The sequence below is a fragment of the Lolium rigidum genome, chromosome 3 (genome assembly GCF_022539505.1).
Source record: "Lolium rigidum isolate FL_2022 chromosome 3, APGP_CSIRO_Lrig_0.1, whole genome shotgun sequence".
NCBI classification, from domain to species: Eukaryota; Viridiplantae; Streptophyta; class Magnoliopsida; order Poales; family Poaceae; genus Lolium; species Lolium rigidum.
The window spans coordinates 309,670,966-309,679,320 of record NC_061510.1 but is presented as its reverse complement, the minus strand read 5'-3'; the positions used below and the strand labels follow the sequence as shown (position 1 = coordinate 309,679,320).

General features: G+C 45.1%; 1 long non-coding RNA gene across 8 annotated transcripts; it reads right to left on the bottom strand.

Moving 5' to 3' along the window:
* Positions 1–269: 269 nt before the first annotated feature.
* LOC124703697 lies at positions 270–5,568 on the bottom strand. 8 transcript variants are annotated; one of them, XR_007003222.1, is made up of 6 exons: positions 5,353–5,568; positions 3,157–4,329; positions 2,262–2,895; positions 1,890–1,945; positions 1,036–1,133; positions 270–831 (listed from the first exon to the last, which is right to left on the bottom strand). It is a non-coding gene; the product is annotated as an uncharacterized LOC124703697 (long non-coding RNA). The 8 variants fall into 8 exon arrangements; XR_007003219.1 differs by having other exon boundaries at positions 1,890–2,895; positions 3,157–3,358; positions 3,467–4,329; XR_007003220.1 differs by having other exon boundaries at positions 1,890–2,895; positions 3,157–3,663; positions 4,120–4,329.
* Positions 5,569–8,355: the final 2,787 nt, after the last annotated feature.

The window sequence follows — 8,355 nt, the reverse complement described above, 5'->3', positions numbered from 1 at the left end:
ACAAAGCAAACACAGCCCCAATCCCCTGGGCCTTCCCAAGGTCCGAACCTCATCACCACAGAAATTGCGTTCATAGGTAAAGGAACAGTCGATGCAGATGAATGCAGCGACACAGTCCCATTTTCTTGTCATCAACCGCATATCGTAGGCGTCAACACCTTTACAACTTCTCCAATTTTAAAAACATTGTCACATGGAAGAAACTAATACTTGCATATTATTTGCTAATAACCCTCCATTAGCTGAGACATAAAGAATGGCCAAAGATAAACCAACATACAAAGATAAATCACATCCGCTCAAATTAATGTCAAACATTGTGACATCCCGGACTCCAGAGATCAATTGCCAGGCTTTGAGTTTCTAGTGCAATGTGCTATGTTGAATTACTTGTAAGAACTTCGTAGAAAATGAAAATATCCTATTAAAAAGAAGGTATAAGAATTTAGAACTCAAACAACATGAACTCAATAGCACTTACTTCAATTTTTTGTGCAGTTAGTTTAGGATGGAAAATCATGCAACATTTCTATTATGCCTTTGACACTGGGATATTTTAGGCAGACAAAACTAAGAAACCATTTTCAATTTTATAAAGATGCTTAGGAAAGAAAATACACATAATCGATCATTTTGTAGGAGAACACTTCAATAAATCTAGATCATATAAGATTCACCAGTCAGATTTTTCAAAATCTGCATATCCGAAACGGTGATGCTTTAGGCCTTCCATAAGCTCCCGCTTTCAGCACCTCATAACAGTGTTTGATGAACCACATCGCCGGGGAAGGCAAGTACGGATGAGTGTCTTGAGCGTCGATTCACATACTTCTGTTACCATACATCAAATGCCGATACAGAAAATTTAAGGCCTTGACACAGTAACTTGCAACTTTCTTATGCATGTTCAGTATAGAAGTTATTGTAGGGAAAAAACAGACATCTATTGCGTATGTTTCACTATATATTGCAGTCTTTGTTAGGCATGCAAATGTACCACATTAAGTAAGGTAAGTCTCTGTGTTGAACAATTACCTCGAAAGTATGTTTCAAGAACCCATGTTCACTTCTATTGCTGCAAAGACGACATCAATTTTTCATCCTCAGTATTCTACACAACAATGCGGCAAGTACTGTGCGGATGTTAGACTATTGATTTGCACCAAAGACCGGAAAGAATGATTGGATACTTAGAATAAGTAACTACAACTAATAACATACCAAGTAATAGATACCAATATTTTTTATTGTCATATGCTCCCATCTGGTATTTAACTTTAGATGTAACCAAAACCAAGATTCCAAAAATGCATACATTTGAATATTTATAATCAAGTAACCCTCAAGAACATATGGTTCAAACAAAACTATCAGCATGAACCAGGCTGGAAGCTGAAGATATATCTAACCAAAGTGTCCTTTCAGTGGGCACAGAAATTGTATGCCTAATAGAATACCACTATGAAGGATGAACACTTTTAGTTTTTACAGATGCGAGGCCAAGTACAATGTCGGTCCGCCTCCAACTAATTTCCATACGGGACTACATCCTATTGCTCTAGCATTCTCCTTTGCAGCTGATAATCTTGTTCAAGGGCTATGTAGAAAGCAATATTGAAAAGGAGCTTAGATAGCCAATGTACCAGTACCACGCAGAGAAAAATGTTATCAGCTATCTAATCCAATTGCATAGAAATGAACATGTCTAATGTAATATTTATTCTGCTCTAAGTTCTCGGCTATCTAATCTATTTGCATAGAAATGAACATGAGACATCACGATCAACTAAGAGTTTTATGTGAGAATGTGAGGGACAATATATACCAACAAGACAACTTAGCTGCAAATTCAAGCAACAAGAGTATCACGTTTGAGTTTTTGTAAATACCCAGGAATTTAAAATTTTACTTTGTTGTTGAGGCCCCATATCCTGAATGATCATAGCTGCACAAAAAAACCAAATAAACAACTTCAATAAATTCAGCAAAGGAAAATGTTCAGATAGAAGTTTCAAGATAACTGTCCAGCTTTCCAATATTTATTAATGTAAAGAAAAATAAGAGTATTTTGTGCATTTTCAGTATCAGTTGGACTAACCAAACTCAAAGTGAATATAATAGCATATTTATATGACTTGTTATATATTGCCTGCTTGCAACCACCACCAATTCAAATCAGGAAAGATACACATTATCCTGAATAATTTGACGAATAAGGGAGCAATAATAGTAGAAAAGTTCCAAGCATGAGAAGCTTTCACCTATTATGATCCATGAGCCTCTCGCTGTGGAACAAAAGCTACAGATCCAAGAAAGCTGAATTCCGAAAAATCCTATTGTGGCACTTTAGAAGAAAATAGAACTGTTACCTAAACATCTTATCCATGAGTACTTTAACCAGACTGTTAGTGAGCTCATGATATAGGAGAGAAATGCACCTTGCTTTTTCAGACAAAATATAACCATCAGTACAATAAACAAGACAAAACATGCATAGTAGCGGTAGCAGAAATTCATCTAAACCAGGAGACATTTCACTGACATGTACTGATTTAGTCCAAGAGGAAAGGCTAAAGCAGAAAACATGTGACCTTTGTGATTTCAGGTCAAACGAAGAAAATTTCCTCATGAAAGGGACCGAACTAATGGATTTGCAGCTTCGTGACATTGCCCGACAAGCCAGAGCTCAATGGTTAATCAGCATGTTCGTCTGCTGACAGTACGAAAATAAAACTGATTTTCTTAATCAAAAACAGTGGAAAACTTTGATTTAAAAAAAAACCTTGGCTAGGATCCAGATCAACTACTATGACATATACTGCCTCCAGATCAGTGTCTGCTGACCAACTTTGTATGTCCTCTTTGCATATAGATTTCTCACCTTTTCTGCTCTACCTGCAGCAATCCAAAATAAATTACTTGATCTAGCTATAGGTTGTAGCAATCCAAATAATTGTTTACTTTTGGTAGAAGAAACTATACATGATACATCCAGCACAAACAGTTGTAAGGATCCAATAGTATATTATCCAAAAGAATCACCTAAGAGCTAAAGAAACTCATGCATGTTATACACAATATGATCCCACTGGCGCCAACAAAAATAAACACCGAGAAGCTACATCCAAAATATTTCTAGCTAGATCAAAATCGCACCTCCCTCGCCGCAGGCTGCAACCAAGTTTTTGGAAACCCACCATTGTACAAAAATCCACATGCCCAACACTTAAAATGCTCAGATCACCACCAAACACACAACGATATTGTAGTTCCCACCAGATTCACACACACAAAACACAAACTCATCAATAACAGGCCACCGACAATCCTACCGCCAGCCAACCTCGCCACCATAAACCTATGTGCATATAAAACCTTGTGAAGGAATTGCCAAACAAAGTAAAGTATTATTTTGAAGACCTCATGAAGAGGTGCAACTAAAAAATGAGTCAAAATTTGTAACTACCGAGTAGCAATGGCTTGTGGCTCTTCACCTATGTGCATATGCAGTGATAATTTCTCACGTGCAAGCATAAAATAGCAGTGGCCACCAGCAATATCGAAGACATAAGGGGAAATAGATGATGGGAGTTCCCTTGACCGGGCGCCATGTCCTCTCCATTGTACGTGCCACCCATGTTCCATTTTCAGAATCAATTTTCCCTGTTTCATTTTGCTAGATAAGGCAAATCGCATCCTAAATATTTTTTCTAACCAGATTTAGTTCCTATTCAAATTGTGCAAGTCTCTACTTCTTGTCATAAGTCTGGCGATCTACATTGCCAAATAACATTCATGATTTCCTTACAATGTAGTAGCATCAGAGGAAAAAGATATGCTAGCCACTTACACAGAAACATAAACACTGAAATGCAAGTTTCTAAACTAAATGATTCGTAGTTTTCAATTTATCTTTAGCAAAGTCTCAATAAGATCTTAAATCATTCTCACAATTAGAATGGCTAGATTAATAGATACATCTTGCATGTCTCTCTTTATATGCTCAGTTTTTTTAAAATATTCTCATGACATATGACTTGAATAATGTCACCATATGAATTTTCGAAATAATGTTTGTAAAGGTCCTTCTTTTCTAGATTTGTGTTGGGTCTTATTTACCTTGGAATGATGGAAACATCCTATCACCAAATTGCATGCCAGAGATTTTGTTTTCATCGCAAGAATGACGATTCAATCGGAAGCAAGTACCAACACATACTCTTGGTCGTCAACATGGCTTTCTTCGGGATGGATTCTGGCAATTGTGTACCGTGCGGAGGCCGCCTCCACTGTAGCATCGTTGAGTCCATTGTGCAACACGGAAAACACCTGGTAGAGCACAAGACATGTCACTGTCAACCAATACTTAGTGAGCTTCCTCTCAGCCATTAATACTCCATAGGTTTGGAGCAAGACATGATTTAAAAAAATGCCACAATGAAAATAAGGATGAAACAACTAACCACTATGTAACATATTTGGTGAGCAAGACAGTAGACCTTTTGAGGAAATATTGTCAGTTACATCTCGAAGAGACGCAAAATTGATTTGTCCTTCTGTTTAAGTTGCAGTTACAGGGTAATGGTATACAATGTACTATTTAAGTGCTGAAGAACGTACAGGGTAATGGACATTCTTGTCAAACATGGCGCATGGTTCGTTAGTAGCTTATCTGCTATTAAAATACCAGAACTATTATGCTTTAATAAACAGGCGAAGTTTTGATGTAAGAAACAAACCTACCGAACTACAACAGGGAAAGCATCATACACGATAACTGAATCTTCATGCTAAACCTGTGCTAGGTAAAATAGGCCATCAATCTGTCATAGCCAAATCATCACTGCAATCCACTCTGAACAATTAAACCTGAATGCTAAACCTGCAGTAGGCAGAATCGATTCAGGGCGAAGCAGCCATGAGCCATAGCCCGTGATACGACATAAATCTGAAGAATCGTACAACTAAACACGGCGCTCATTTTGCGTCCAGACACTCAAATCCCAAACTCGTCGACCTAAATCTGAAAGAGCACATAGATATATACTAAGACGGAGACCATCTAAACAATATACCATCCAAACAAAACATACCCAGCATGGCCACATGGCCCACATGCGCCGAGAAAACAGCGAACACATCAAAGCGGCGGCACCGGCTGAAGGGACCCAAGCAAAATGTGCCCTCAAATCGACGGAATCGCAGCAATGCGCCCGAACACACGCAGATCAGACCCAATCCCCAAGCGGCGACCGGGCACACTCCTATCACAGATCCAAGGCACACACCACACATGACACACCAGCCAAATATCTAGAGAAAAATTTAGAGAAGAAAGTAGGGGAAACGAACCAGGTCAGAGAATCAGACGCGACGGGGAAGACCGGCGGCCACAGCGACGCCGCCGAAGAACCGCGCGCGCCGCCACAAACCCACGAACGAAGAGGAGAAGTAGAGCACGGCTAAGCGAGGAGAGCTGCCGCCACAGGCAAAGAAACAACCCAACCGCGGTCAAAGAAACTACGAACCAACTCTCAACCGTTTCACCTTGCCGACACGTCGAACGAATCCGAGCGCAGGCCCAGCATCGCAATGACACCCACGGGCGAACATGGAAAACGAATGCGAACATCTCTCTTGGTGGGGCCCTTGACAGCGATCGGCAGAGCGGTGAGAATCGCTCCCAATACTGGGAGCTTATTAGAGCATCTCCAACAGACGCGCTATATCGCGGCGCGCTAAAACCAAGAATCCGCGCGCGGTAAACAGATATCGCGCGCTGTGACGTTTTTTCCTCCGCCGGACGCGCCATTTTGCAGCGCGCGTTGGCGCGGTAAAATAGCGGTAAAATAGCATTGGGGGCTCTCAAGTATGTGGAGCCAAAGACATTGACAATTGCAACGACAAAGCGCTTCACACACAAGATAGAAGTGCTCTCTCCCATGGCCAAATGATCATCAATAAGATCCGCCGGTATACCATATGCCAACATACGCAAGGCGGCGGTCACCTTTTGATATGTGCTATGGCCAAGTTCTCCGGCGGCATTCCTCCTTTGCTCAAAGAAGCGATCATATTTGGTGACCTCCGTCGCAATGTGCTTGAACAAGTTGAGACTCATCCGGAAACGCCGCCGAAAATAGCTTTCGGGGAATATCGGATTCTCATTGAAATACGACCGCATCAATTTCTCATGCCCCTCAATCCTTTCTCTCCACAACTTCGTCTCACCGAACACCGATCCACCAAATTTTGGCCTCTTAACGGCGCGGTATGCTAATAGTATCGATATGTTCTCCTCTTCTTCTTGGTCGAACTCGTCGTCCGATGAATCATATGAGGAACTCTACAAACATATGTATCATATTAATTCACTATTAACTATTGTAGCTACTTGACGAGTTTTGGCCGGCCGGCGGAGGTTCATACCTTGCGAGCAAATGGGCGAGCACCATGGGCGCGCCAAGTTGCAAGCAAGCTGCTCGAGGACGACGAGGACGACATGTCGACGGCGGCGCGAAGGGGCGGCGGAGAAGGACCGCCGGCTACAACTCGTCGGCCGACGGCCGCGCGAGCGACACGACATGCGGCGGAGCGTCCGCCGCCGCCGGGGAGGAGGTGCGGGCGACGCGGATCTACGACGCGGCGGCGCGCGCAGCGGGGCGGCGGCGGAGTCGGCCGGCGGCGGCTGGATTTCGCGCCGGCGGTAGGCGGGGAAATGAGGGCGCGGGCGCGGGGAGGAAATTTCCGGCCGTTGGCTTTTCGCGCTTGGACGAGCGATGCCGCGCGCCGTAGCCAACGCGCCAGATATGCCGCTCCGGATTGTGCAAAAAGCCGCGCGCCCTAAAATATTTACAGCGCCGCGCCGTTTACCGCGCCTGCTGGAGCGCCTGATTCTGTCCCGCGCGCGCTATATCGGACGTTTTTATGCCGCGCAGCCTATATAGCGCGTCTGTTGGAGATGCTCTTAGAGCTCTCAAGGGATGCTCAGTGTCGCCCTTGTGACCCAAGAGACGGGTGACCAAGCAAGTTATTTAGCTTTTTTTTTTCTGCTGGAGAGCAGGCTAGCTAGCTTCTGACGGCGGTTAGCCGGAGGCTTCCTGCCAGCGAACACCAGCGTGACTGTGAGGTCGCCGGTGCAGCTACAGATTATACTTTGGTTGATTGGCAGTAGGGCGGAGGCAAATGAGGAATAAAAAATAGTCAAGGAAAGATTGTAAATTACTAGCTGATTCATTATCAGAGATTTACCAATGCCGAATAGAGAATGCTTGAGAAAAGATTCCAAATTAAATTAAGTAGTTGGAAAATCAAATTACTATCCTTAAAAGTAAGATTGGTTTTTATCAACTCAGTACTTAGCAATACGGTACGGTATAGGTATCTTTCTTCCAACTTCCTAGAGAATTCTTAAAAAAAAAATATTATAAATTTCTTCTAGCAGGGGAATAGTGAGAAGTGAAAATATCGATTGGCTAAATAAAGTGTGCTATGTTGTCCTAAAGATCAAGGAGATATTGGAATTCAAGATCTTGAGATCAAAAATAGGACCCTCCATGTGTAAGTGATTGTTCAAGTTACTTACTGGGGATGGAACTTGGCAAACTCTCCTAAGGAGAAAGTGCATGGGCTCAAATGCACTGTCTCGATTCCGAGAGAAAAACGTTTCGTCCTGCCTGCTCCCGCGAGCGGCAGGGCGGAACCCTAACCTCCGCCCGGCGACCACCCCTTCCTCCGCCTCCTCCCTCCCTCGCCGCCGCCGGAGGGCGTCTCCGGGCAAAGCTCTGGGGCGCCGGCGGCGCGGGGCCTCCTCTCCCCTCGTCCGGCGGTGGCGGCGCGGGCCGGCGGGCCGCCAGGGCGGCGTCTCCGCCGACCGCTCCGGCCGGGGCGCCCGGACGGTGCGAGGCCTGCGTGGTTCCGGCGAGGTGGCGGCGCGGCCGGCTCCTTGTCGGGCGCGTCCCAACGCCGGCGCGTCCGTGGCCATGGGTGGCGGCGGGCCCGGATCCGGGCCGGTGGGCTTAGATCCGGGCCGGGCGTGGACCGGCTCGGGCCGGGTTGGCTCCGAGGGGTCTCGTCCCCGGGCAGCCGGGTGTTGCCCAGTGCCCCCGACGGCGGAGGTTGGTGCGGGTCGAGGCCGTCGCCGGGAGTATGGCCGGGCTGGCAGTGCTCGTGCCTCCTCTGAATTCATTCTTGGTAGGGACCAAGATGCCATCTCCGGCTTGCTCCGGTCGGAGGATGGTGGGGTTTGGTGGTTGGGAGGGGGTGCTCCATTGGTGCGGTGGCGGTCGCCGACATCGCCTTCCTGTTGCCCTCCGGCCACCCTTGACCACCAGGGGACAGTGTGTCTCGGTTTTT